Below are 27,834 nucleotides of genomic sequence, written 5' to 3'. Positions count from 1 at the left end.
TTTTCTCCATAAATGCCGGAGGTTGGAAGCTTTGCTATAGGAGGGGGCCTGAGAGTTAAGTGTCCCCTGAGTGATGGTGGAGGGGCTGGCCAGCCTGGAGGAGAGCAGGCTCAGGGCCGGGCTGGCTGCAAACTGCTGACCGGCTCTGCCGGGCAGGGGAACCACGGGTCTGAGGCCTCTAGCATGGAGCTGGTCTTGGTGGGGCAGCCACGGGAGGAGGCAAGTTCCCTTCCCAACAGGGGCTTGAGCTGGCCCTAGTGTGGAGGTGGGCTCCTTGTGTCCAGGTGTGGGCAAGGGAGGGGCATGGGAGGGATGTCAAACCTCAGGGTGGTGGGTAGGTCAAGTGATTCCTAAATACACCATTACAACTCCCAGAACCTCAGTATAAAAAAACCGCCCCTGCCGTGCCTCTGCATGAAAAGTTCTTCTAAAAGAGTGCATTTGAGTGAGAAGTTGCCCCAAATCATACCCAAGTGCCTGCTACTAACGTCAAGATTCCCCACATCAATGGAGACCTGAGAGCTATTGATCTCTGCTTCTCTGCACGTGGCTGTCTCTGGGAGCAGCCCCAGTGCCTGAAGAAAACAGAGCCCCGCTCTGGGTTGTCCTCTGTGTCCTCCCCACACGGCTGGGAGACACATGCTCTTCTCTCCCCAATTTAGAGAACTGAAAATTAGCCTCTAGCTGCAGTGGGCAGGTCCACTGTGCCTTCAGGGTCAGCATCTGTGAGGGCCAAGCCCTCTCCCAGTGGTCACAGGTCACAGGGCAGCCTGGTTGTGTCCCCACGCCCTGCATTGGTGGAGTTGGGAGTGGGGGTGCTGACGGTGCGTGCTTGCAGAGCCTGTGTCTCCCCATGTGCTGGCTGCTGCCTGCTGCTTTGTTTCTGCCCCTGTATCAGCGTCTCCATCCCATCTGCACACCCAGATGCAGTGAGCAGGGCCTCCTGGTGCCAGGGGGAGGCTGTAACAGCAGGATGGAAAAGGAGGGGCACCCCCACTCCCCTTTACCTGCCTTGAAATTTTTAGCTCTGAAGTTGCCTGCAAATACGGCCTCAAAGAGCCGCAGCCACAGTTTGGAGGTTGGTTGCCTGGAGGGGGTGCTGGGGTCTCAGAGTCTCCGGGCAAGGACAGGGGGCTGAACTGGGGGCCTGCCTGCTGCAGAGTGGGGCAGGGCCTTGCGAGGACTTGGGTCGGCAGCAGTGTGGTCACAGGCAGGACAGCCCGGCAGGGTGCGGAAGGAGGCGTCTTTTACCTCCCAGTTCATGGAGGCGGTTGGGCAGCTGTGGGCAGACAAGGACTCCAGCGCCGCTGTTGAGGGTGAGCAGCTTCAGCCTGGGTATGGGTCCTCAGTTGTCCTTACCGCAGGCCCGGGAGGGAGTATGACTGTTTAGGTCTCTGCTGCTTCCTCCTTGCATGGCCAGGTGAGGTGGCCTCTTGGGAGACCCCAAGTCGGTGAGGGAATTGGCACTCACAGAGGGAGGCTCCCGCAGTCACAGCCACACCTGGGACCCTTCTGCCACTCCCCAGGCCTAGAAGTCCGGGCTGGGCCCCACTCTCAGTGCTAGTTGACCTTGGGGAGATCTGGCTTCTCCCTGAGCCTCAGTGTCCTCATCTGTGCTATGGGTGTTCTCTTCTCCACCATGTTAGCATGTAGTGAGGTGAGATGGGCTGGGCGCTGGGGTTGTTGTCCCAGCTCCTCAGCTGGGTCTAATTTGGTGGTCCCGCCTCCTGGTGACTTTCTGACACCTGACTTTCCTGGTCTCCTCTTGCTGGGATGCCAGTGTCGGAGGCACCTCTCCAGCTCCTCAAATCTAGCCCTGGAGGTTTCTTCTCCCGTCTCCACCTGCCTTGGCCCAAGTGTTGCTTCCAGCCCTTGATTGCACTAAAGCACCCACTCTCATAGGCCACAGTGTGCCTCAGGCTCTGCAGAAGGTTCTAGATAGGGGGACGTGGTGGTGGGGAGTGGACAATTACCTCCACCAGCCTGGTACGGCATTGCTGATCTTAGAGCTGGTCCAGGAATTCTCACCACCAGGAATTCCTCAGCTCCCAGGGTCTCAGCCCAGGGCTCTGTGTGGTCTCGATTCCCCTCTCTCAAAGCCCCTGTCTCCCACTCAGTGGTCTGAGCTGTTGTCTTCTCTTTGGCCCTCTCGGGAGCCTCTAGGAACAGGCCTCTGGGAAAGCCACACTCTCACCAGCCGTGGGTAAAGGGGGCTGGGGTGTGGGCAAATCCCAGGCAGTCTCCCCAGAGAGGAGCCCCGTGACCAGCTTTCATACAATGGCCCCTTTCCTCCCTCCCGTGGGGCCTCTCGACATGCCTGGTATCCGTCCCACAGGGTGCCGGCCGCCTTGCCCGCAGCCCCTCAGCCCTGGGCCAGTGCCACCCCTGTCCTCGCTCACAGGGTGGCCTTGGCAGCCCGGCCCCAAGATCTACCCGGTGGTCCTTTTACCACCCAGAATACACTCAGGTCCTGGCCTGGAAGCTCTCTTGGCCCTGGAGCCATGACACTTTAAATCCATCCCGAGAGGCCGGCTGCCCTCATGAGGGATGGAGAGACTTAGAGACCAGCCCGGAGCTTGAATTTGACCTCCCTTACTTGCCGTATAGCCTCAGACAAGTTGGCCAGTCTGAGCTTTGCCATTTGCCAAGTGGGGCTGTAGCCCTTGCATTGTGAGGTTGGCTAACTGTGCAAGATGGAGCAGACCCTTGGTGCCAGTGCTTGCATGGCTGGAGGGCCCAGAAGGTCTGGCCTGAGGTCTGTCCGACCTCTCTGCTAACTCGAGGGTCTCCTCTGGGACTGTATCAAGCATTGGCAGATGCCACAAGTGGTCTGTGGCTGGTGGTCAGCATGGCAGGCTTGGTCCAGCGGGTGGACTTGGGTGTCTATCATGGGGACTTTGTGCTGAGGTGGCAGTGGCCTCTCAAGCTATTACTGTTGATTTCATTTCATGAAAAAAATGTTTAATGAAAAGAAATATGAAAACTTCAAAGGACTAACAAGGATGCAGTTTTCCACCTCACAAAATTAATTACATGAACACTTTGGCATATTTGCTTCTAATTTTCTTTTTCCCTCCCTCCTTCCCTCCTTTTCTGCCTCCTCCTCTCTCCTCCTTCTGATTGGAAAAAAAAAACACTCTATGGCTTTTTATAAAATGATCCATGCTCATTGTATCAGTCAGAAGAATGTAGGTTGTGTTGCAGTAACAAACAGCCCCACATATCGGTAACTTTAAAGCCTCTCCTCTGAAGTGACAGCTCTCATTTTCTCACATCTCATTTCTACATGCATAGGCCAAAGCAAGCCACATGGCCACGCCTGGCGTCAAGGGGACCAGGAGGTGCGTGACCCCATCATGTGCCCCGGGGAGAGATCTGGACACTCAAGTGACCACCACACTCAGCAAACAAGACACAAATAAGGGAGGAAAAAAGCAATATTGAGGGTGCAGAAAGTACCCACATCCTGCTCTTCAGAAGTAACCATCTCTGATAGCATTTGAACATCACTCTGGACAAATGAAGGGAGAGAGGGAGACTTTTTTGAAGACGTTATTTCACTATAAAAGATGACTAATGGGCCGGGCACTGTGGCTTATGCCTGTAATCCCAGCACTTTGGGAGGCTGAGGCAGGCGGATCACTGATCAGGAGTTTGAGACCAGTCTGGCCAACATGGCAAAACCCCGTCTCCACTAAAAATGCAAAAATTAGCCAGGAGTGGTGGCTGGTACCCATAGTCCCAGCTACTTGGGAGGCTGAGGCAGGAGAATCGCTTGAACCTGGGAAGTGGAGGTTGCAGTGAGCTGAGATCATGCCACTGCACTCCAGCCTGGGCAACAGAGTGAGACTCCATCTCAAAAAAAAAAAACAAAGATGATTAATGAACATATTCTATTTACTTTTTACATTCAAGTAAAATTAAGAAGAATTTGAAGCAATCGTGAAACTTCAAGTAAACTATTTCTTCAAAGATCTCTTTATGAATTTTTTTTAAAAAAGCTTCTGAAGAACATTAAAGGATGAAAATTGTGGTCAGTATTTGCTGACTTGTGCCAATTTCAGACGGTGTCCACCAGCTCCCTGGAGGGAACGTGAATCCAGAGCCCCACTTCCCCTCCCCTCGCTGCTCCCTTCAGTTATATTATCATCATTTTACAATATCTTAGTCTGAAACATTCGCATTATTTTTTGTAACCACAATTCCTATAATTATTTGTTATTAGTTGTATCTTTTTTGTTTTTTTAAAGACAAAGTCTCGCTCTGTGGCCCAGGCCGGAGTGCAGTGGCGCGATCTCAGCTCACCACAACCTCTGCCTTCCGGGTTCAAGAGCGTCTCCTGCCTCAACCTCCCGAGTAGCTGGGATTACAGGCACCCGCCACCACGCCGGGCTAATTTTTGTGTTTTCAGTAGAGACGAGGTTTTGCCATGTTGGCCAAGCTGGTCTCGATCTCCTGGCCTCAAGTGCTCCACCCGCCTCAGCCTCCCAAAACGTTGAGATTACAGACGTGAGCCATCATGCCCAGCCACTAGTTGTATCTTTACATGCATTGGACATTCAGCAGTTCTTTAGTTGGTTGGATTTTACTGTAGCTTATTTATATTTTTTCCCAAAAAGGTTCGTGGGTATGTTCTCCCTAAGTTTTTCTGTCAGGTCAGTTTATTTACCATACAATAAGTGACATCCCAGAAGTGAATAATTTTGCAAGCCATGGTTTCTTTCCTTCAAAGCCTGGTGCCTCATGGCCTTAGGAACCAAAGGTTGCTGTGCAGAGCCTGAGGCAGGCAGTTCTCCTTGCAAACATTTTTCTTGTTTATCCTAAATGATGGAAGGATTCTTTTTCCTTGAAATTCATAACTTTGCTAAGAAATCTGTGTGGAGCACTCTAGCAGATTTTCCTGAAATGTGGAGTGCTTGCTCTAATTTTGGATCCAATGCCTCCTCCCTTTCCAAGACTCTCTCTCATCTGCTGTATTTACTGCGTCATTTGCGGCACGTATCAGGGGCTCTGAATCAGGGACGCCAATTATCTTTGGGTTGTGCTCATTCTCCAAGTCTAGGAACTGTTCTCAAATTCCCTTTGATCTCTATCTTTTCAACTGCAATCACTATGGTTATCTCAAGGTTTTCCTCTATACCGGTAATTCCACGTTCATCAGTGTCTAGTCATCCATTTAGTCTTTCACTGAGTTTAATCAAGTGCCGGCCAGGTGCCAGGCGAAGATGGTATTGGGGCAAGAGCATGGCAGGACAGGGAAGGCCTCCTCTTGGAAGTGGTGGGGATAGAGAGAGGATTGGCAAAATAAACAGCGCATCCAGCACACGAGATGTCCACAAGGGCTGTGAGGAGCGTGAACCACGGTGGGGAGGGTGGCCGGGAAGACTTCCTGGGAACGGGATGTTTGAGCAAAGCCGTGAGGGAGGTGAGGTCCTTTGCTGCTTCTCGTCTGTTAGGTTCACAAGGATGGACTGTCCCACATTTCTCTCCTCAAGTTCCAAATCTCCCTTTTCATCTCATTCTGCTGGCTTCTCGCCTCTGGGAGTGTTGCTTTTGTGGAATTCATGTCCTCAGCCATTTGTTCTCCAGCATGAAGCCACTGGGAGGCCACACCTGTTTCTGGCTGACGCGGTCTGGGTTGGGCTGTTTGCCTCGCTTTGGCTTATGAGATCCCCCTGCCTTCTCCCTTCTCTTCGGTGCCGTCTGCTTGCGCGGTTGCCATGGCATCGTTTCATCTCGCTCACGCTTGGGCAGCTCGGTCCTGACCGTCTATTTGTTCTGGGGAATTGGCGTATTTGGTTCCAGTTTCTCTTTTGATGCGTTCTCTCTTGTTTTTCTTTGAAAATCGCACCTTAGTGTTTGCAAAATGATGCACACTTGCCATGGGTGACTTTTGGGGCACCCCTGTGATTGGCCCCCACTTTTCCGGGATGTCACTTTACCCTCCAGCTTCTGCCCACGGTGGGTGTCTGGCTGCAGCCCCTGTCTCTGAGCACAGCAGGGGAAATGCCAGCTGGGCTGGAAAACCCGGCTTGGTTTTCTGTCTTGAGATGGTGTTAAATGTCTACACTGCAGCTCACACACCTACTTAGGAGCCTCTGTGGGGATCCCGCAGAATGCCGTCTGTAGTTCCTGAGTCTGTGAAGAGGCTCAGCCCCGCAGCTCACATTCTCCATTCCGCGTACCCCCCCGGCTGGAGCTGGGTTCACTCCTCTGTGGTCAGAAAGCAGTGAAGCTCAGAACAACACCCACCTTGCTGTGTTGGTTTGGAAGGAGGGGGCAAGAGATGGTCGGGGCTGGGGCATGAGAGCGCCGAGCTGGAAAGGTGGGGCTGGCGGTGAGTGCTTCCCACTGAGCAGGAGCTCTGTGCTTCAGTGACTGCGGATGGTGAGGCGCAGGGCGGGGTGAACGCAGGGTTGGTGCACACCTGCATGGCCACACCCGTCTGCAGGGCCACCCCTTCCCAGGCTGGCTGTTAGGGATTTGACATCACTCCTGGCCCTGGGAGTGGGTGGCTGAGATCAGGTGGAGGAAGGTTATGAGAAAAGGGGATCCCGGGAGCCCAGAGGCCAGGCTGTTGGGAGGATCAAGGCTGTGGCCACGGCAGTCACCAGGAATTCTATCAGGAGTGGTGTTGAGGGGGTGACAGTGACTGAGGAGGGGTGTGACTTGGGGGTGGGCCGCAACTGTTGCAGGGAGGGTGTTGGGTGACAAAGTCCAACAGCATGAATTGGGTGAGTGTGGGGGGTTCAGGATGGAGGGAGGGAGAATGGCATAGAAGCCACAGTGAGGGACAAGGAGACCGCCACGGCCAGTGGGATGTGGGCGAGGGAACAGCCCCCTGAGAGCAGACCCCATGGGGGTGGCAGGGTCCTTGGGGATGGACTAGATTTAACTCAGGCAGAGTCTGAAGGTGTAGGTGGTTTTGTTGACAGTTGACTGAAGCCCGGGGGTTGTCATGGAGGGGAAGGGAGAGGAGCCGAGGGGGGCACTGCTGTGGGAGGGATATGCAGGGCCTTATGAGGCAGACGGTGACGGGGTCCCCGGCTTCTCTTGAGGACTGATGCCATCAGGACACAGGGTGAGATGAACTTCATCTCAACACCCAAGTCAGATGGTGATGGCGGCGGGGTGCTCGAGGGAAGCTGTCTTGCCCCGGACCACAGGGCTCTGAGGCGACCCCCCGGCTCCTGCTGCTGGAGCATGGGCCCCTGAGGACCCCCATCTCATTCCTAGTGGGCAGGTTTTCTTCCAGCCCCTAACGATGGTCGACCCCTCCATGGCCTGCAGGGCAGGTACTTGGCTTCTAACCCATTTTGTCTTCAGGTAATTAATGCCGGTTTATGATTCCCCTGTCTGTCCTCCTTCTTGCCTTCCCTCCTTTTCTCCGGTCCTGCCTTTTTTTTTTTTTATTTTGTTTTGAGATGGGAGTCTTGCTCTGTTGCCCAGGCTGGAGTGCAGTGGCTTGATCTTGGCTCACTGCAACCTCTGCCTCCCCAGTTCAAGGGATTCTCCTGCCTCAGCCTCCCAAGTAGCTGGGACTACAGGCGCCTGCCATCATGCCCGACTAATTTTTGTGTTTTTAGTAGAGATGGGGTTTCGCCATGTTGGGCAGGCTGGTCTCGAACTCCTGACCTCAGGTGATCTTCCCGCCTCAGCCTCCCAATGTGCTGGGATTACAGGCGTGAGCCACCGCACCTGGCCTCTCCATTCTTTCTTTTCCTAGAGTTTCTGTTTTCTATCACCGCATACTTATTCCACCTGCCATTTGTGGAAGTTTTTTACTAGCAAAGCGGTGACTTTTAGACCCAAACCCTACTGAATGTGTTATTTATTGAGAGAAATAATAAACTGCTGTGAAGAGTCAGGGCTCACATGGTTTTGAATCTTGGTCTCCTCATTATCTGGGTGACCTTGAAGGAATCGCTTGGCCTCTCTGAGCCTCAGTTTCCCCATCTGTAGGAGGGAGGCAGTAACAGTGCATAATTTGTGAAGCTATCATAGGAATTCACTGTGCAGCCCTTCACACTGGTGTGGACCAACGCTTGTGCCCAGCAGAGGCCAGCTGCTCCCCTGTGGCCACGTGCCAGGCCCTCCTCCTCACTGACCTCACCAGGCACTCACAGCTCTACATGGCAGGCTCTGTTTGCTCCACACCAGCCTCCTCCAAAACCCTCTCCTCCAGGCAGCCTCCGGGCTTGCTGGCCAGGTTCTTAGAGGTGCCAGTAACTACCACACTCAGGGCTATGACCTCTCAGTCTCCGAAAGGCACCCTCTGCTCATCTCCTTTTTCGTTGGGTCAGTGAAGATGTGGGCTGCCACTTGGTGCCAGGCACTGTTCTGGGGGCCTGAGGGAGGTCTGAGATCAGGATAGACAGAGCGCGCCCCCCTGCCCCAACCGTGGAGCTGCTGATCTAGTGGGGGAATCAGACGACCCTGCATACAAATGCATATTTATATAAAGCATACAGCAGGGGGGTGGAAATGGGTCCTGGGAAGAAACATGATGCAGGTGATGGGGTGGGGGCACCAGGGTGCTAGTGGAGCTGGCAGGTTTAGACAGGGCGGTCAGAAAGGTGACACTGAGCAGAGACTTGCAGGAGGTGAGGGAGGGGCCCTGCCAATACCCAGTACCTGGTGACAAATGTCCAGGCAGCAGGAACGGCTAAAGCAGAGACCCTGAGGCTGGTGCGTGCCTGGAGCCAGGTGAGGGGGCGGTGGGGGGTGGATGTCATGTAGGATCTCCAGGGTATAGGGTTGGAGTAGAGGCTGGCACGGGACTGTGATGGGATGGATGTGCTGGGATCACAGCAGCCACTGCATGGGGAGAAGACCTGTGGTCTGGCTGGGTCGGGGGCAGTAGGGGGTGATGGCGGGGACCATTAAGGGCTTGGAGCATCGTACAGGAGAGCTGCTGGTGGCTCTGCCTGGGGCCATCGTAGGGGGTGCAGAGGGAAATAAGGGGGGAGGGCCGATGATGTTTGGAGCCTATAACACTGGCCATGTCCTTGTTTTGTCCTCTGGGAAGGGGTCTTGAAACAGGACCCCACAGAGTGATTGAAAGCAGATTTCACCTTTCAAGGGTCTCTACGAAGCAGGAGGTTGCACAGGTCCTTGCCCGCCGTCCTTCCTATCCCACTCGCGACCCTGGTCCTAGCCTCAGAAGTGCAATCCCTGGCTGTGCACTGATTTGCTGAGTGACGTAGTGGGTCACTTGCCTCCTGGGATAATCAGTTTCCCCATTGGCTCCATGAGAGGTGACTGAGGTCCTTCCAGCCTGCCTGGTGCCTATGACAGGAGGAGAGGAGTCATCAGCACCAATTTCCTGTTATTATTGGGTGTCTGTTATTACTGGAAACAAACAGCGGCGTCTGTCCCTGTCTCCGCTGATTAATGAGAGCCCATCCTTGTTCATTTCCAAGATCAAAACACAAGCAGACCTCCTCCTGCGGGCTGTTCTCTCCCTCCCTGCTTCCTTGAGCATCAGGGCGGAGGAGGAAATGGCGCCACCTCTTCTGGCTCTGACTCAGCCCCGATCAGTGGCTCAGTTCAGCAAGTGCTCACCGAGGCCACTTGGCTGGGTGCTGCAGACACAGCCAAGCCAGACATGGCCCCTGTACTTGACAAGGGGCTCATCCAGTGGGAAAAGCAAGCAGTGGACACGATACCACAGTGGGTGGGTAAGAGGTGTGCAGGTGGCCAGCAGTGGGGGTCCACCTTGGGGTGGGAATGTGGCTTTTTAGCTGAGTCTTAAGTGATGCTTTAGGTTTGGACACTGAGCGGGTAGCAGCGGAAGGGAAGTCCAGTCAGGAAGCAGGAGGAGAGGCATCAAAGAGCAGGAGGTGGAAAGGAGTTGGATTTGAGAGGGGCGGAGGGTGCAAAGGAACAGGAAGGTATCCACACCAGCCTCCCGAGATCTGCGATGGGAGGCTTGAACCAGAGATGGTGGCTTTGAATGACCTAGTCCAATCCCCTTCCTTACCTCCCTGTAATGTACAGACTGGAAAACAGAACTTTCAAATTCCCAGGTTCCCTTACAGCCAGACACGTGCAACCGTGTGACTGAGCTCTGGCCAGTGGAAGGTGGGTGGAACTCCTTGGAGAGAGCTTCTGTCTTCTAATAAAACGACAAAGCCTTCCAAGGAGATGGTTTGTAACTTTCAGCCTTTAGCTTTTCTCTTCTTTCTGCCTGGAATGTGGGTGTGATGCTTGGATGCCCAGCAGCTATCTTCTGACCATGAAGACAGAGATGCTCTTGAGGGTGGTGGAGCAGGAAGCTAGAAGAGATCGGGTCTACATGAGTTTCCCGAGCACCTCACCAGCCCTGGGCTGTCTACTCCTGAGCAGCCACATGGTATGACTGAGCATACAGGGGCTGGTGGAGGTCAGAGAAGTCCCTGCCCCACTCTGGGAGCAGGAAGGCTTTTGGGAGCAGCCTGTGCCTGAAGGCTATTTAGGGTTCATCCAGACTCCAAGCCTCCAGCTAATGTCTGTCACCACTTTCTCCTGGGACCTGGGTTTGCTAACTGGGGTATCCTCAGGGCCTGGCCTGGGAAAGGTGCCAAATACCTTTTTGCTGCAAGAGGGAAGGATGGCAGTGGCACCAGCGGGATGAGCAGCTTGGGAGCTAGAGCGGGAAGGGGAGGAGGTGGTGGGGAAGGCTGGGTTTCAGGAGGAACACCGTAGGTCTGCTGGATCAACGGGTGGGGCGTTGGGGTCTGGGCTGGAGAGGGACATTGGGATTTGTGAGCAGAGAGTGGGCAGGAGAAACGGTGAGAAAAGGAAAGGTTGCTGCGGGATGCCCACATGGAGTCTCAGGAGGAGGCTGGAGAGACGGCAGAGATGCTGCTGACAGCAGGAGGGGACTGAGCGCTGTCCCCCCAGGAGGGCCTTTGCTGGGCGAGACTCTGGAAATATCCTGGGGCTGTAGTCACAAAGGAGGACACACCGAGGCCTTAAAACAATGAATGTTTAGAACTTCCAGTACTATGTTGAATAGGAGTGGTGACAGAGGGCATCCTTGTCTTGTGCCAGTTTTCAAAGGGAATGCTTCCAGGTTTTGCCCATTCAGTATAATATTGGCTATGGGTTTGTCATAAATAGCTCTTATTATTTGGAGATATGTTCCATCAATACCTAGATTATTGAGAGTTTTTAGCATGAAGAGGTGTTGAACTTTATCGAAGGCCTCTTCTGCATCTATTGAGATAATCATGTGGTTTTTGTCATTGCTTCTGTTTATGTGATAGATTATGTTTATTGATTTGTGTAGGGAAAGAAGGAGAGCATTAAGACAAATATCTAATGCATGCGGGGCTTAAAACCTAATTGACGGGTTGATAGTCGCATCAAACCACCATGGCACGTGTATACCCATGTAACAAACCTGCACGTTCAGCACGTGTATCCCAGAACTTAAAGTAAAAAAAACACAAAAAACAAAAAACAAAATGGGTGTTTATTCTCTCACTCTGCTGGAGGCCAGACATCCAAAGCCAAGGTGTTGGGAGCGCAGCGCTCACTCCAAAGGCTAGAGGGGAGGAGCCTCTCTGCCTCTTCCGCCTCTCCTGACTCCAGGCGGTTCTCGGCTGGGACACATCACTCCCATCTCTCCTCTCTTCACACGGCCGCCTTTTTCGTGTGTCTGCGTCTTTTTTCCTCTTCTTATAAGGACACCAGTCATTGGACTTAGAGCCCATCCTAAATGCAGAATGCTCTAGAGATCTCGAATCCCATCTGCAAAGACCTTATTTCCAAATAGGGTCACACTCTGAGCTTCTGGGTGGACAGGAAACTTTGGGGTAGGCCGTTCAACCCACACAGGGACTCTGTGTCAGGCGTGGGCCCCAAGGTTTGCCGCCCCCAATCCTGCCAGTGGAAGGTCATGGCAGCTGGGCTCCGAACCTCCCCACCCTGGCCACTGGCTTTCTGGGTTCAGCCCCTGCCAGGAGCCACCATGCACTGACGTCTGTGCCGACTGCAGCTCTGTTCCACTGTTTCCCATAATTAAGCTCCCAGGCCGGAGAAAATCTCCCCTGCTCTCCCGGAGAAATGTGGACAATGCTGATAATGAGTTCCGCCGTCCGAAATTACTTGTTCTGAGCGTTAGAAGTAATTTTCTGTCTGGGAATAATTAACTCAAAGACCTGGGTGAAGCAAGCTAAAAACGGGGGAAGTGGGTGGTTGAAAAGACTGTTTGAAGAGGACCTTGAACAAAGCCTTCTGCACTGGGAAGGCACGTCTGGGCCATGCAGAGGCTCAAGGGACCCAGTTACCCCCGGGGTCTCTTCCCTCTACCACCTGCCCCATAGCTCCATGGACTCTGATGGCTTCCAAGGGCTTCTGCTCTCCAGTGCCTTCGGGAGGAAGGGAGGTGCTCAGGGTGACCTGGGGATCGGGACTGAATGATGTGGGTTCAAATCCTGACTCCGGCATGCCTGGCCCCAGCCTCAGCTTCCTCTTCTGTAAAAAAAGATAATGGGACAGGCCACTGGGGTGGTTGGGTACGGGGGTCACATGGAACAATGTATGTGATGTGTGAGCCAGGGCCCAGCACAGAGTAGGTACTTAGGAAAAGTGGCAGAAATGTGGGCTGAATAAAGAGAGGAGTTAAGACGAATGGGAAAAGGTACGAGGTCTGGATTCGATTCGATTCCAACTACTTGCTGAGCAAGCCACGAGACCTGGGGCAAGCCCTGTGATATTCTTGGGCAAATATAAAATGAAAAATAATACGAACAGGGTGGCGGAGAGGTGAGACGAGACGTAAAATTATCTCACAAACTGTAAAGTGCGGTCTGTCTGTGTTTTACAAATAACAATAGGAAAATCCCAGTGTCCACATCCTTCCTGCTAGGCTGCCCTTTCTTGTTACCCTGGTGGTTCTCAAAGTGGGATTCCTGAGCTAGCCTGCATCAGCTGGAAACTTGCTAGAAATGCACATTTTAGGGCCTCACCACAGACCCGATGAATTCAGGGTGGGGCGGGCAATCTGTGTCTCGGCAAGTCCTCTAGGGGATTCTGATGTGTGCCAAAGTTTGGGACCCACTTTTATCATGTGGGTCCCCCTTTTCCAGTTCAGATACCCCCCCAAACACATTTGACTTCTCACCTTAACCCTCTTCTGAGCCTCCAGGGCTTCCTGGAGGAGGTGGGACAGGAACCTTGTTCTGCAAGGAGATGTGGCTGAGGTTGCCAGATGTCCCTCCAGGACCCACTCTCCCATTCTTCAGGGGTCAAACAGGCCTGGAGCTTTGGATAGGCACACGGCTTTGGGAATAAAGCATTGCCTTTGCCAGCCCTCCTTACAGACAGATGTGGCCTCAGAATGAAGTTTTGGCTAAGAAGATAAGCAGACTTGATGCTTAAGGGGAACTGGCTCCCCTTGGGGAGTGGCCCTTGTTAACTGTCTGCTTTTCCTCTTCCTTCCAATCTGCAAGGAGAATGTGATGGCTGGAGCTCCAGCAGCCGTCCTGGATCATGAGACGACTTTGAGGACGGAAGCCTTGTGTTGAGAATGGTGATGCAGACATAGCAATGCCAGCATTCTGGATAAAGGACCAGCCATCACTCCAGTTCTGAAGGGCCCACCTCTGAGTTTTTAAGGATGGGGAATGAGCTTCTATTTCATTTAAGCTTCTCTTATTTCAGGTTTTTGTGTTATGTAGCTAGACCAATTCTGACTGGTGAAGTAGGGAGAGAGAGCTTCCCATGGGCAGTGAGGTGCCCTTGGAGGATGCCAGGTGGCTGGGGGCTGTAGTTCAGAGGAGAGATTGGAGGGAGCAACTAGAGTCCAATGAGGGGCTCTGCAGTGCCCAGGCCCGAGGTCATGGGGTCTTAGCTGGACATGATTGTGTGAGCATCTTCTCCTGCTTCCGAGCCAAAATTGTCCAGCATGCAGTGTGGTGAAGACTACAAATGAGATTGGGCAGGGACTTGTCAGGGGATCGCATAGCCCTGTTGACATCATAAGCCGTTAGGCGGTACCTTCAGGTAAAGGAAAGGGGAGGCGCTCTTGTTATCAATTTCCCAGAGGGACGGAGACCAGCTGAGTATCAGGGAGATGAGGAAGGGACAGAGAGAGCCCAGGAGGCCACAGGAAACCTCCCAGGAGTCCCCAGGCTGGATGCCCCAGGGAGTGTTAGGGATGACTCCAGGCTTCAGGGTGGGGAGTTATGCCCTCGAGGAAGGATTCGCTTCTTCATTTCTTCCTTGATTCAGGCCCCACACCTGAAGAACAAAGCCTTCTCTGCTGCCCCTTGCAAGCAGGTGGCTGGATGAAAACATCAGCTCATGTCTCCTCTGCTCCCTAAGGTTTGACCCAGGGCTTAGGAAGAGCTGGCCCAGGACAATTACTTAGAAATGCTGAGACCTGGAGAATCCAGGGCCCAGGGTGTTTCCTCTCACTCCTCATTCTACAGATGAAGAAACTGAGGACTAGAGGGAGACAGCAACTTGCCCAAAGTGCCTGCAAAGCTGTAGAAGTGCTAGGACAGCACCTGTTCCCAGCTCCCTGTTCAATGCTCCTGGTGTGCCGCAGGCTGTGACCTGGCCTTCCTGGAGCCTGTCTGTACATGCAGGGGCAGGTGACACCTGAGACCTACAGAGGGGTCTCTGCTGGGAGCCGGGACCCAGGAGGGAGGGGCACTGAGTGGGGGGGAGGGGCATGTGCCCGAACCCACCACACACAGGGACTCTGAAGATTTTGTAACTCCTGTGGAGCCCCAGCGTCACTACCCAAAGCTGGGAAGGGAAGGCGTAGATGCCAGCGAGAGTGGGGAGCCAGGCACAGCGGTTTCTGCGGAGCTTCAGACTTGCACTTCAGGCCCCAATCAAGTTCATGCTCTGAGCACTGCGCATCAGCAGTGGGCAGGGAGAAGAGCCAGGAATGGGGGGAGCCCAGCTGTAAAGTCCCCACGGGGAATGGTGCATGCCGGCTGGTGGGTGCCGTGGCTTGTGGTTCCAGCTCCTTCTGGTCTAGGCCGTGCCGGCCACTAGTTTCCTCTGCCAAGCTCAGCCTTGGTCTATGGCATAGTAGCCCCGACTGGGGATTTTGAGGGTTTGAAGGGATGGGGACAGGGGCCAGCATGAGAGAAAGGCTTCTTCAGAACAAGGAGGGCATCTCAGGACGTGAGACACATGGGCAGCGACGGAGGTGCAGGGAGAGTGGGGGCCGGAGCTCCACGCCATACCAGGGAGGCAGACAGAAGGGCCGGGTTTGAATGTGCCGCGACCTTGGGGTGAGGTGGCCCTGACCACAGTTAACGCTAATGGGCAGGGGCTGGAGGACTAGAGGACGTTCCAGTCCTGGGACCTGAGTCAGGGAGTGCAGAGGCCATTCTGCCTGAACTCAGCTAATGCAGGCAGCCCACTCCAGCCCTGCTGGCATCCTCCTGTGACGGGGAGCTCACCTCCACACAGGCAGTAAGCCCCTCATGGGGTCCCTCTGTCCCTACTGAGCTGAAGTCTGCCCCTGTGTAGCATGCCTCTGGGATCTTACCTTCAACCAGCCTGGAATTATTCCCAGGACCCAGCAGAGGAAATAGACGTGCCTGCTACTGTTTAGTCATTTGCTGGTCTCCCCAAGGGTTCTGTGTGCTAATGACAATGGCCTCCACTTTCCAAGGGCTCTGGGACAAGTGCAGGGCTGGGCACCTCCCCTGTCTGAGGTTGTCAATTCCTTACAACAAATCCAAGAGTCCGAGATTTCCTCGCCATTCCGTAGATGAGATCGTGGAAGCACAGAGGTGGGAAGGGACTTGATCAGGGTCACACGGCTGGTCCATGGAAGCAGGATCCCAGGCTAGGTTGGGCTGCTCCACCCTCTGTGCCATGGTGTGGTCCGGTGCCCATTTTCCCCACCTCTATGAGGACCAGGCTCCCTCTGAGATCGCCTGTTCGGTCCCCACATCCTCTGCAGGGAATGTGGTCTCAGTTCTGGACAACCTCACTGAGTGGTTCTGGCCCATCTTCTGTCTTCAGGCTGGTGCCTCAGGGTTTCTAGGGCCTAGACTGCACCCCCAGTGAGAGAGGATCCCCCCAGCTTTGCACTCCTTTCTAGCAGACCACAGCTGGGCCACACGGGCACCTGGCTGCCCCACAGCTCCCTCAGTCTCCATCCCAGCTGGCTGCCCACACGCTTCTGCTCAGGGCTTGGCAAAATGGCCCTGCTCATCCAAAGCGGGCATCCTGCTGAGCCTCAGATGCCTGCAAGGCCAGTGAGGAGCTGTTCCTCCCACACACCTGGCCACACAGGACCCTGACTGCACAGGCCAGTGCCATCACAGCCTCCCCTTTCCCAGGGCTGGGGACCGACTCTCTCCTCTCTGCTCCAGCCACGGTGGCTTTCTGGCGTCCATCCAGTGCACCAAGCTCACTTCTGCCTCAGGGCCTTGGCACCTGCTGTCCCCTCTGCCTGTGATGCCATTGATCCAGCTACTCTTGTGCCCACCCCTTCTAATTTGGGCATCTTCCCAAATGCCACTTCCTTGTAGGGCTTTCCCTGGCCACCCCATCTCCCGTGGCCTCTCAGCACCTCACATCTCTCCTGACCGTTATCCTGTTCTAATCTCTTCTTAGCACATGGCAACACGTGCAGGTGCAGTACTGAATTCTCTTCTCCGCCTCCTCCTCTCCCTCCTCCTTCCTCTTCCTTCCGCCTCCTTCTCTTTCTCCTCCTTCTTTCTCTCCCTCCTCCTTCTTTCTCTCCCTCCTCCTCTTTCCTCCACTTCCTCCTCCCTCCTCCTCTTCCCCCTCCCTCCTCCTCTTCCTCCTCCCTCCTCCTCTTCCTCCTCCCTCCTCCTCTTCCTCCTCCTTCCTCCAGTTCCTCCTCCCTCCTCTTCTTCCTCCTCCCTCCTCCTCTTCCTCCTTCTCCTCCTCTTCCTCCTCCCTCCTCCTCTTCCTCCTCCCTCCTCCTCTTCCTCCTCGTCCTCCCTCCTCCTCTTCCTCCCTCCTCCTCTTCCTCCTCCCTCCTCCTCTTCCTCCTCCCTCCTCCTCTTCCTCCTTCTCCTCCTCTTCCTCCTTCTCCTCCTCTTCCTCCTCCCTCCTCCTCTTCCTCCTCCCTCCTCCTCTTCCTCCTCCCTCCTCCTCTTCCTCCTCCCTCCTCCTCTTCCTCCTCCTCTTCTTCCTCCTCCTCTTCTTCCTCCCTCCTCCTCTTCCTCCTCCCTCCTCCTCTTCCTCCTTCTCCTCCTCTTCCTCCTTCTCCTCCTCTTCCTCCTTCTCCTTCTCTTCCTCCTCCCTCCTCCTCTTCCTCCTCCCTCCTCCTCTTCCTCCTTCTCCTCCTCTTCCTCCTCCCTCCTCCTCTTCCTCCTCCCTCCTCCTCTTCCTCCTCCCTCCTCCTCTTCCTCCTCCCTCCTCCTCTTCCTCCTTCTCCTCCTCTTCCTCCTCCCTCCTCCTCTTCCTCCTCCCTCCTCCTCTTCCTCCTCCCTCCTCCTCTTCCTCCTTCTCCTCCTCTTCCTCCTCCCTCCTCCTCTTCCTCCTCCTCTTCTTCCTCCCTCCTCTTCCTCCTCCCTCCTCCTCTTCCTCCTTCTCCTCCTCTTCCTCCTCCCTCCTGCTCTTCCTCCTCCTCTTCCTCCTTCTCTTCCTCTTCTTTCTCCTCCTCCTCTTCCTCCCCCTCCTCCCTCTTTTCTTCCTCTTCTTCCTCTTTCTCCTCCTCCCTTCTTGTTCCTCTTCCTCCCTCCTCCTCTTTCTCCCCTTCTCCTCCCTCTCTTCCTCTCCTTCTTTCTCCTCTTCCTTCTCCCCCTCCTCCTCTTCTTTCCCCTTCCTCCTTCCCTTCCTCCTCTTCCTCCTTCCCTTCCTCCTCTTCCTCCTTCCCTTCTTCCTCTTCCTCCTTTCCCTCTTCCTCTTCCTCCTTTCCCTCCTCCTCTGCTTCTCTCTTCTTCCTCCTCCTCCCTTCTTTCTTCTTCTCCTCCTCTTCTTCCTTCTCCCATCCCCCTTCTCCTTGTCATCCTCCTCCTCCTCTGTGTCCCAGCAGCACATTGGCTCCAGGAGAAGTTGCTCTTGTCTGCTCTGCCTGCTGCTGGGTGCTGGGCACCTAGAATCGTGCCTGCTCACAGTAGGCGCTGGGCGAGCGTTTACTGACTGAGCAGTTACATGTGCCTGGAGGTCTTGTGAGATGGAGGAAGAACAGATCTTGGTGCCAGACTCTATAAAACCGTGTGGCCTGGATGACTCACAGGGCCTCCCTGAACCCTAGCATCTACTTCTGTAAAACTGGGGAAAGGACACCAACCTGCCTCAAAGATTCCACTCCAGGTGGGACCTAGGTGGGAGGTGCCCAGCCCACAGGATGCAGGGCAGCTTACAACGCACCCTGGCTTCTCAGCCAGAGCCTCCCAGGCTCCCCACCTTAGCCTCCCGCACACCACTCAGGCGTCCACAACACATTTAATTTGATTTAGGGAGGGAAATCTCTATTTTTTCGGTGGTGTTAGCATTGACGGTCTATTTCCTGCTTGGGACTCAGTGCCGAGTTGGCATTAATGTAGAAAAATTAGTATTATCAGGGCTGCTTTCAGAGCCATCGCTCACACTGCAGCCCGTGACACGTTAATTAAACTTGATAAATGCTCTTGTCTAAAGATAACTTTTGAACAAAGGATCCAGTCACCTCCTTATTAGCTAGCTACATGCTCTGGTAAATTGCCTGGGAGGCTTTTGGAACTCCCTAGGGCCTGTGGCTGGGGACCGCAGGGCTCTGTCTTGGGGAGAGGGCTTCTCAGCTCTCCCAGTTCTGGGGATGGGCAGTGGCGCTATGGCGGGGGCACCCTACACGTCCCAGGGGCTGGGGAGGGCACTGTGGACCTGGAGGGCAGGATGGGCGTCTCAACCCAGCTCCCACCGCGGGCTCCGTCCTCTTCCGATTTGCAGTTCCCTTCACAAGCCCCTTCCGGCTCAGCAGCCTGCCCTATCACCATAACAACCCCCTCCCACATGGACCATCCATCAGGAAGCCCACCAATATGACGGCTGCCCCCGCTGTGGCGTGGTCCTTGGGGCCCATCCTGCAGTGGTGTCATCTTCATGCCATTCAGCTACCGGTCCTCCTCTCCCTCCTTCTCTTTCTCCTCCTTCATCCTCCTCCTCCTCTTCCTCCCCACCCCCAGTGATCTCGGCTCACTGCAACCTCTGCCTCCCAGGTTCAAGGGATTCTCCTGCCTTAGCTTCTCAAGTAGCTGGGGTTACAGGCATGCACCAGCATACATGGCTAATTTTTTTGTATTTTTAGTAGAGGCGGGGTTTTGCCATGTTGGCCAGGGTGGCCTTGAACTCCTGACCTCGGGTGATCCACCCGCTTTGGCCTCCCAAAGTGCTGGGATTACGGGCATGAGTCACCTCACCCGGTTGGCAGAGTCAGTTTCTAAGGAGAGGGAAGGAGGGGCACTGGGCAGGCTCTTGGCAATCTCTGCCAGGAAGGCTTTCCCAGCTCTGAGTAATTCTCTTTGTAGCACGTCTCAATTGCAATTTTATATTTGCTTTTTTCTTGACTTATTTGATGACTGTGGGCTTCACAAGGGCAGGGGTTTCTGTATTTTCTATGTTCCCCAGCAAACAGTAGGTGTGTAATAAAAATTTGTTGAGTGAATGAATGAATGAATAACTTTTCTCTGTATCCCTAGGTAAGCTCCTCTCCTTCTCTGGGCCTCAGTTTCCCCATCTATAAATCAGCCCATCTTTAAGCCTTCTCCTGCTTCTCAACCTCATGATGCTGCCCTCACCCAGCGCTCCAAAGATCAGATAGGGTAAGGTGAAGGGAACATTTATTAGACACCAACTGTGTGCCAGGCCCTGTGCAGGGCAATGGGAGCTTGAAGATGGATCTGACAATGTTCTGGCATTCCAGAGACAGGGTAAGCAGTTCCACAGTGTGGCCTGTGGCGGACACGGAGAAGCCCCTGGGTGGTGGAAGCCAAGAGGAGGCACCTGGCCCTGGATGGAGGGTCAAGGAAGGCTGCAGGGGCCTGAGTGATGGGTGCAGAAATAATAGGAGGCAGGCCGGGCCTGGTGGCTCACGCCTATCATCCCAGCACTTTGGGAGGCTGAGGCGAGTGGATCACCTCAGGTCAGGAGTTCAAGACCAGCCTGGCCAACATGGTGAAACCCCATGTCTACTAAAAATACAAAAACTAGCCAGGCGTGGTGGCGGGCGCCTGTAATCCCAGCTACTCAGGAGGCTGAGGCAGGAGACTCACTTGAACCCAGGAGGCGGAGGTTGCAGTGAGCTGAGATGGCACCACTGCACTCCAGCCTTGGTGACAGAGCAAGACTCCACCTCAAAAAAAAAAAAAAAAAAAAAAAAAAAAGAGAAAGAAATAATAAGAGGCAAAAGTTCCAGGCCAAGGGAGCTGCCTGTGCAAAGGTCCATGGTCAGGAGAGAGCACAGGTCCCATTCTGTTGGTGTTGCCCTGAGGCAGGGGATAAAAGGGGACATTGAGGCCCAAGAGGCAAGCCCAGGATGAATCAGAGAGGCCCAGAGGGCAGTGGGGAGCGGTGGGGGAGCTTAAAGCAGGGACGTGGCATGATCAGAATTGTGCTTCAGCATGAGCAGCCTGACTCTTCTGAGAAGGCCGGCCCAGAGGGCCAGAGGCTGAAGGCTGGGACGCAGTGCAGAGATGGCACCTGGACTCACCAAGGCAGCCTCCACTGGTGACTGGATGTGGGAGGCCTCTGCACTTGTTCATAAGGTGTTTTCATGACCCTTCATTCACTTAATCCTCCAGATTATAGCCCTGGGGACAGGCATTGGTGCTAGGTCACACTGATGGCCCCACTCTCCCACCTTCCTTGGAGCTGCCCGTTTCACCGGGGCTGGGTTGGCCTGCCCACCTCTCACTCTGGGCTTGGCCCTGTGATCCATGTTGGTCAACAGGACAAAGCGGAAGTGGCTGTGGCCCACCTTGAGCTGAGTCTCGGGGGGCTGTGTACCCTCTGCTTGCTCTCCTGCACCTCTGCGATTGCCACGAGGACACACCCAGCTCAGCCTGAGAGGGTGAGGAGCACTCAGGCTCATTGCCAGCAGCTGGCCGCCCACCAGACACGTGGGTGAGCCCCGCCAAGACCAGAAGAATCGCGCCACAGAGCCCAGCTGAAACTGCTGAACTGTGAGCCAAATAAACACTTATTTGAAGCTTCCAAGTTTTGGGTAGTTTGTTACACAGCTTTATTGTGGCACTAAATACAGTTTTCTGTCCTTATTTTAAAGACTGTGTCTTTTGACTTCTCACGGCCAGGGACCCTGCTCTGAGGTCCGTGTGATTTGCCTGCACTGTGCGACCTCCAGCGCCGATCTCAGAGGCCTCGGCTCCCGGGGGATAGGAAGGCGGTTTTGCCTGGCCCTGGGCTGCGGCAGTGCTGGAGCCTCACCTGTATCAGTGTGGCTGCTCCACCCCGCTGGCTGTTCACTCATCGCTACTGCTGTGGTTCCGGCCGGGAGCAACAGCATCATTATCTTCAAGATGCAGCAGCAGGAGTCTTCATCTGATTCTGAGCCTCACGTCTCAGAGCAGAACTAACTCCCGCTGGGAGGTGGGGCTGCATCCTCTTTGTGAAGCTGAAAATGAAGAGGAAAATGTCATCGGGGGTTACGAAGAACGCGGTGGCATTTGCGACAGATGGCAACGAAGCTAAGTTTCCAATCATCGGGCTTGAAGCCGTTCTTTATTTGTAACTTTGCCTTTTCAGTGCAGATAAGTTCGGGCCTCGTTATTTCTCTCTAGGCTGATGGCGGAAAGCTAGGCATGGTGCTGCTGGCCATGGGGCAGGGTCCGAGCACCCTCCTTTAGCTGGCCTGTCCAGCCTCGCCTCTGATGCTGTCTCTGCTGTGCTATGGTGTAAGGGAGAAGCCAGAAGGCAGGCGACGTGGGTTCCAGCCCTAGTTCTGCCTGTTACTGGCTGTGTGGCTGTGGGCATGTTACGCTCCTCTCTGGCCTTGAGGTTGTCATTTGCCACCCTCTACACCAGCTGCCACTGGGGCATGGGGGAGGAGACAGAAGATGTTGGTGGGAGGCAGACCATGAGGCTCAAAAACATCAAGGGCACAGAGAGGTCAGTGGGGGCTGAACACATTAGCCAGGACTCCCAGCAGCAGGAAACTCACCAGTCCAGCCTGCTCTGCTGACAGGACGTCCCTCCAGATGTCCAGAGGAAGTCTGCCAGCTTCATCTCCCGAGCCTCCATTTCCTCATCCGTAAAGTGGGTAGGGCTGTGGCAAAAGTTCCATGGCACGAGGTGCAAAGAGTGCTCACCTAGGCCGGCACATCATGGGCTCTCTGGGGGCATGGACCATTTTCTCCTCCTCCCGAGGCAGGCCAAGCTCCAGGAAGCAGAAGACCTTCCAATGTGGGAGGAGAGGGTACTCAAGGGGTAGCCCAGTAGGGCTGAAGGTCTTCCCCGGTGCCCTGTGCAAACATGGGGGCAGGTGGGTGGTGCATGGCAGACCTGGTGTTCCCGGACATGGAGGCAGCCCATGGCCACAGCTGTGCTGAGACTCAGGCCACTCAGTTCATCCCTCTGCATCCCTCTCCCCCTCCTCCCTAAAGCCCTGCAAACCTGCCTTCGTGGCCCTTTTCTTCCCTGATGAGGCTTTGGAATGAGCTGCTTTTTTTAGCCTCTCCAATCAGGCCGGCATCGTGCTTGGCTATTGTTAGCATCTCAGCTCGACGCCTCCTTCAGAAAGTGATGAGATCATCCCCCCAGAGGTCCACGGTCACCTTTCCACAAGGCTCAGCAACGTGCAGACCTCTCCTCCCATCCCCTACCCTGGTCCCAGGACAGGGACAGTGACAGCACTGAGAAGAGGAGTCAGGGACTGAACTAGGAGCAGGAAGGGAACTGGGAGTGAATGATCAAGGAGAATCTACTGTGGGCTCCAGACAGCGTCCTCTCTGCCCGCCAGCAACCCTTCCTTGCCTCTGGGGCCAGCACTTTGTTTTTCCCTCAAGGAGCCAGCTCACCTTCTGTGTCATGCTGTACTGACCCCCACGCCTTACCAGCCCATCATGCACGGTGTTCCCCTCTGGTTCAGTGATTGGATCCCAAGCAGGATGTGTAACCATCCATTCTCCTCTTTAAACAGAACCTGTTTTGTTGGAGTGAAAGTTTGCCCCCTTAAAAATAGGTGTTACCAGGTTCCCTTGCAGCTAGGAGTGGCCATGGACATAAGAGGAAGTCTGCCAGTTTAATTTCCCATAAAAGGGGATGGTCTCAGGGGCACACACCCTTCTTCCTGCCTGGAATGTGGATCTGATGCCCAGAGCAGGAGCAGCCACATTGCAACCATGAGGATAAAAGGTGCAAAGACTGGACTTTCTGACAAAGATGGTGGCACAGAAGCACACATGTACATTTGCCTCTTCTTGAAACCTCACTAAAATGATGGTAAAGATCACTTTACGGACATTACCCTCAAGCAGAAAGAGAAAAGGGGAGGAGGCCCAAGCACCAACATTTTGGAGACTGGAAACCTGGTGGATGAGCCGTAACCCACTAGGTGAGCTTGAGAAGCTGAAACATGGCCGGCCAGCAGCATGCAAAGATGAGAAGCAACAATGGGCTGGGAGGATGGAGATGCCAGATATTTCTGGAGGGGAGTGAAGGAGGATTGTTTCAAGCAACAGCAGTTAGTCTTCCTCTCACGGGAGGGACAGAGACAGAGACAGCTATCCACTCCCACTGCTTACACAACTGGGAGATTGCCCCTCCCTGAGCCTGGCAGAAAACCCAAGATTTATTTTCAAGAAAGGGTCTGGCAGAGGCCTCTGGACTGGGGGATGCCACTCCAAAAGCAGGGCATGTACTGAGTATTGGAGTTCCCCGCCTCTTTCTCCTTGCAGCCCCCGGAAAACCGGCAGCCAGGCCTCACATGCAGCAGGGGGGAGCTGGGGGATCATTTTGGTTGGGGTCAGTTCCACTGACCTTCCTAGTGGAAATCCTCACCCTCTGACCCCCAGTGACCCCCCGGGGAAGCAATCCGCCAGATCACCTGCAGTGGAGACCGCAGTCAGAAAACGCTACCCAAGGGCTCAGCACTTCCAATCAGCTTCTTTGTTTTTTAAATGAAGTAGACATTTAAATGACGTTTATATTCAGTGAAGTGCACAGATCTTAGCACAGTTTGATGAATTTTGGCAAACTTACTCCCATGTCACACGCCTCCCTCAAGGTAGAGGACATTTCTGCCAGCTGGAAAATCTCTCACCAGGTCACCCTCCCATCTGATCCCCGTCTCCATCGCCTGTCCTCCCCATCCCCTGCAGGCCGTGCTGTTCCGATTTCTATCAGCATAGAGGAGCCCTGTCTGTTCTAGAAGTTCATATAGATGACATCACACAGCACATACTCTTCTGTATCAGGCTTTGTCACCTAGTAGAATGTTTTTGAGAGTCATCCATGTGTTGCAGGCCTCAGGGGTTTGCTCCTTTCTGTGGTTAAATGATCTTCCATGGTTTAGAATGGAATATTTATCCACTCTCCTCTTGACGGACATTTGAGTTGTTGATAGTTCTTGGCTATCACAAATAAAAGTGCTATGAACATTCTTGTACAAGTTTTTATGTGGACACGTGCTTGCTTTTTTTTTTAATTGAATAAATAGCTAGACATAGAATTGTTTGGTCACAGCAATTTTGTTTAACTTTACGGGAAATTGCCATATTGATTTTTAAAGCGATTGTACCATTTCACATTCTTACCAACAATGTATGCATTCTAGTTGCTCCGTATCTTTGTCAACACTTGTTAGGGTCTTTAAATTTTAGCCATTCTGGTGGATATGTAGTGGTATCTTGCTGTGACTAAAATGTGTACTCCCCTCCCCCAATGACTAATGGTGTTGAAGATCATTTTTATGTACTTATTTGCCATTTATGTATCTTTTTTGGTGAAGTGTTTGTTTAAATCTTCGGCCCATTTTTGGGAATTTTTAATGTTTTTTTTTTTTTTTTTCCAGACAGAGTTTTGCTCTTGTCACCCAGGCTGGAGTGCAATGGCGTGATCTTTGCTCACTGCAACCCCCACCTCCCAGGTTCAAGTAATTCTTCTGCCTCAGCCTCCTGAATACCTGGGATTACAAGCATGCACCACCACGCCCAGCTAGATTTTTGTATTTTTAGTACAGAGGGGATTTCACTATGTTGGCCAGGCTGGTCTAGAACTCCTGACCTCAGGTGATCCGCCCTCCTCAGGCTCCCAAAGTGCTGGGATTACAGGCGTGAGCCACCCCGCCCAGCCGGATTTTTAAAATTATTGAGTTGTAAGAGTTCTTTTATTTTTTTTAACCTCTGAACTTTTTATTGGCCTCCTGCTCTCTAAAGGGTACCCTGCTTCTGCTGCCTTAATGTCTCAGAACTTTGGTGTCGTTGGTCTCAGACACCACTTTGCCATCCACTCTCTGGTGGGTCGTGGTCTTTGGAATGGTTTGCATGGAGTTGCTGCTGTCCAGGGCATCTCCAAGACTGAAGTCCTTGCCATCTTCCAGCAGGTGGCAGTAGGTGGCGATCTCAGCCTCCAGCTTGACCTTGATGTTCAGCAGGGCCTCATACTCCTGGGCCTGGCACTGTCCCTCTGCCCGGGTCTGTGCCAGCTCTGACCCCAGGTGCAGCAGGATCCCGTTGAGCTGCTCCATCTGCAAGGTGTAGCAGGCCTTCACCTCCCTCAGGCTGTTCTCCAAACTGGCTTTCAGATTTCTCATGGAGTCCAGGTTGATCTCCAAGGACTGGACTGTACATCTCAGCTCTGTGAGTGTCATCTCAGCAGCTCCAGCCTTGGCAGACTGCGTGGTGACCACTGTGGTGCTCTCCTCAATCTGCTGAGACAAGTACTTGTCCAGCTCCTCTCCGTTCTTCCAAGCCAGCTCGTCATATTGGGCCCGGATGGCTGCCATGATCTTGGCGAGGTCCTGAGATCTGGGGATCTACCTCCATGGTCAACCCAGAGCTAGCAATCTGGGCTTGTAGGCCTTTTACTTCCTCTTCGTGGTTCTTCTTCATGAAGAGCAGCTCCTCCTTGAGAGCCTTGATCTCTGTCTCCAGCTGCAGCCGAGTGACATTTGTGTCATCAGTGACCTTGCGGAGTCCATGGATGTTGCTCTCCACAGACTGGCACATGGCCAGCTCTGTCTCATATTTGACTCTAAAGTCATCAGCAGCAAGACGGGTATTGTTGATCTGCAGAACAATGCAGGCATTGTCCACAGTAATTGCCAAGCTCTGAGCCCTCTGGTCCTTGATGGTCTTGAAGTAATGGCTCCAGTCTCTGACCTGGGGTCCCTTCTTCTCCAGATGCTCCCAGATTTTGCTCTCCAGCTTCCGGTTCTTGGTCTCCAGGTGCCTCACTCTGTCCGGGTAGGAGGCCAGCAGTCGTTCAGGCTTTGCATTGGTCTCCTCGTTCTGGATGCCTCCCATTCCTGCCAGACCCCAGTCATCCCCGCGGCCAGGCTTCCGGACTCCGTGCTGCCCCGGAAGCTCGTGGAGCAGGACACGGAGATCCTGGAACCAGAGTTCCCGGTGCCTGCATAGACGCTGGCCACACTGCTGACCGGCCGGCGCCGTAGCTGGGGGCCTGGGCAGGGCCCAGCGACCGGTAGTTGGTGGAGAATGTGGAGCAAGTGGTGAAGCTCAAGCTGTCCGGGGAGGAGGGAGAGAGGACAGGACTTGGGTTTTGCCCACCAAGAGTTCTTTACATAATTCTAGATACAAGCCCTTTGTCCGATGCATATTTTGTATATATTTTCTTCTAGTGTGTGACTTTCCTTTTCATTTTTGGAACAGTGTGTTTTAAAGAACAAACACCTATAAGTTTGATGCAGTTCAGTATATCCAATTTTTCTTTTAATAATTAGTGGTTTTTGTAAGATATTTTGCCAAACTTGAAGTTGCAAAGATTTTCTTCTATATCTTCTTGAAAAAGTTTTATGTCTTTAGCTTTTACACTTAGGTCTAGGATGCATTTCAAGTGACTTTTTGTATATAATGTGAAGTTTCAAGGTTCATTTTTAAAAAACATACGGCTGTGAAATCATTTCAGCACTTTTTGTTGAAAAAAGTTTATTTAAACATTTGTTGAAAATCAATTGACTATATATGTGTGGGTCTATTTCTACAGTCTGTTTTCTCTTCTATTGATCGCTATGTCCATCTTTATGCAAATTCCACAGTCTTGATTACTGTAGCTTTATAAGAAGTCTTGAAACTAAGTGTGTAAATCCTCCAACTTTGTTCATCTTTTTCAAAATGGTTCTGGTTATTCTGAGTTGTTTGCATTTTCAAATTTTAGAATCGGCTTGTCAAATTCTACCAGAAAAGCCTGCTGGGATTTTAATTGGGATTGTGTTACATCTATAGATGAATTTGGGGAGAATTGACATCCTAGCAATTACATTAGTTTGAGTTTTCTCAGGATTCTTCTGTTTCCAGAGAAACAGAACCGATAGTCTATCTCTCTATCTGTATATATCTAGTCAGATGGATATGAGAGAGGATTTATTGTAGGGATTGGCTCACGTAATCATGAAGGCCAAGAAGTCCCATGATGTGCAGCCTGCAACTTGGAGATGCAAGAGTGCAGGTGCTGTCATTTAGTCTGAAGGCCTGAGTACTGGGTAGGGGCAGAAGAATGCTGGTGTCTGTTCCAGTGTCTGATGGCCCAAGAACTAGGAGCTCTAGTGTCCAGGGGTAGAAGAAGATGGATGTTCCAACTCAAGGAGAGAGAGAGAGAGAGAGAGAGAGAGAGAGAGAAATAAAGAGAAAGAGAGAGAGAGAGAATTCATCCTTCCTCTGCATTTTTGCCCACCCACATTTATAAGGGTGGATATCTTTACTCTGTCTACTGATTTAAATTCTA

The 27,834-nt window shown here is 53.2% G+C and overlaps 1 long non-coding RNA gene and 1 pseudogene across 1 annotated transcript; both read right to left on the bottom strand.

Moving 5' to 3' along the window:
- Positions 1–21,137: 21,137 nt before the first annotated feature.
- Positions 21,138–24,263, bottom strand: LOC100613503 (uncharacterized). Its single transcript, XR_001712873.3, has 4 exons — positions 23,978–24,263; positions 22,950–23,074; positions 22,094–22,327; positions 21,138–21,547 (listed from the first exon to the last, which is right to left on the bottom strand). It is a non-coding gene; the product is annotated as an uncharacterized LOC100613503 (long non-coding RNA).
- Positions 24,264–25,327: 1,064 nt separating this feature from the next.
- On the bottom strand, positions 25,328–26,438 carry LOC104003802 (keratin, type I cytoskeletal 18-like; annotated as a pseudogene).
- Positions 26,439–27,834: the final 1,396 nt, after the last annotated feature.

This window comes from Pan troglodytes, chromosome 23 (genome assembly GCF_028858775.2).
Source record: "Pan troglodytes isolate AG18354 chromosome 23, NHGRI_mPanTro3-v2.0_pri, whole genome shotgun sequence".
NCBI lineage: Eukaryota > Metazoa > Chordata > Mammalia > Primates > Hominidae > Pan > Pan troglodytes.
This window is presented reverse-complemented; position numbering and strand designations above follow the sequence as displayed.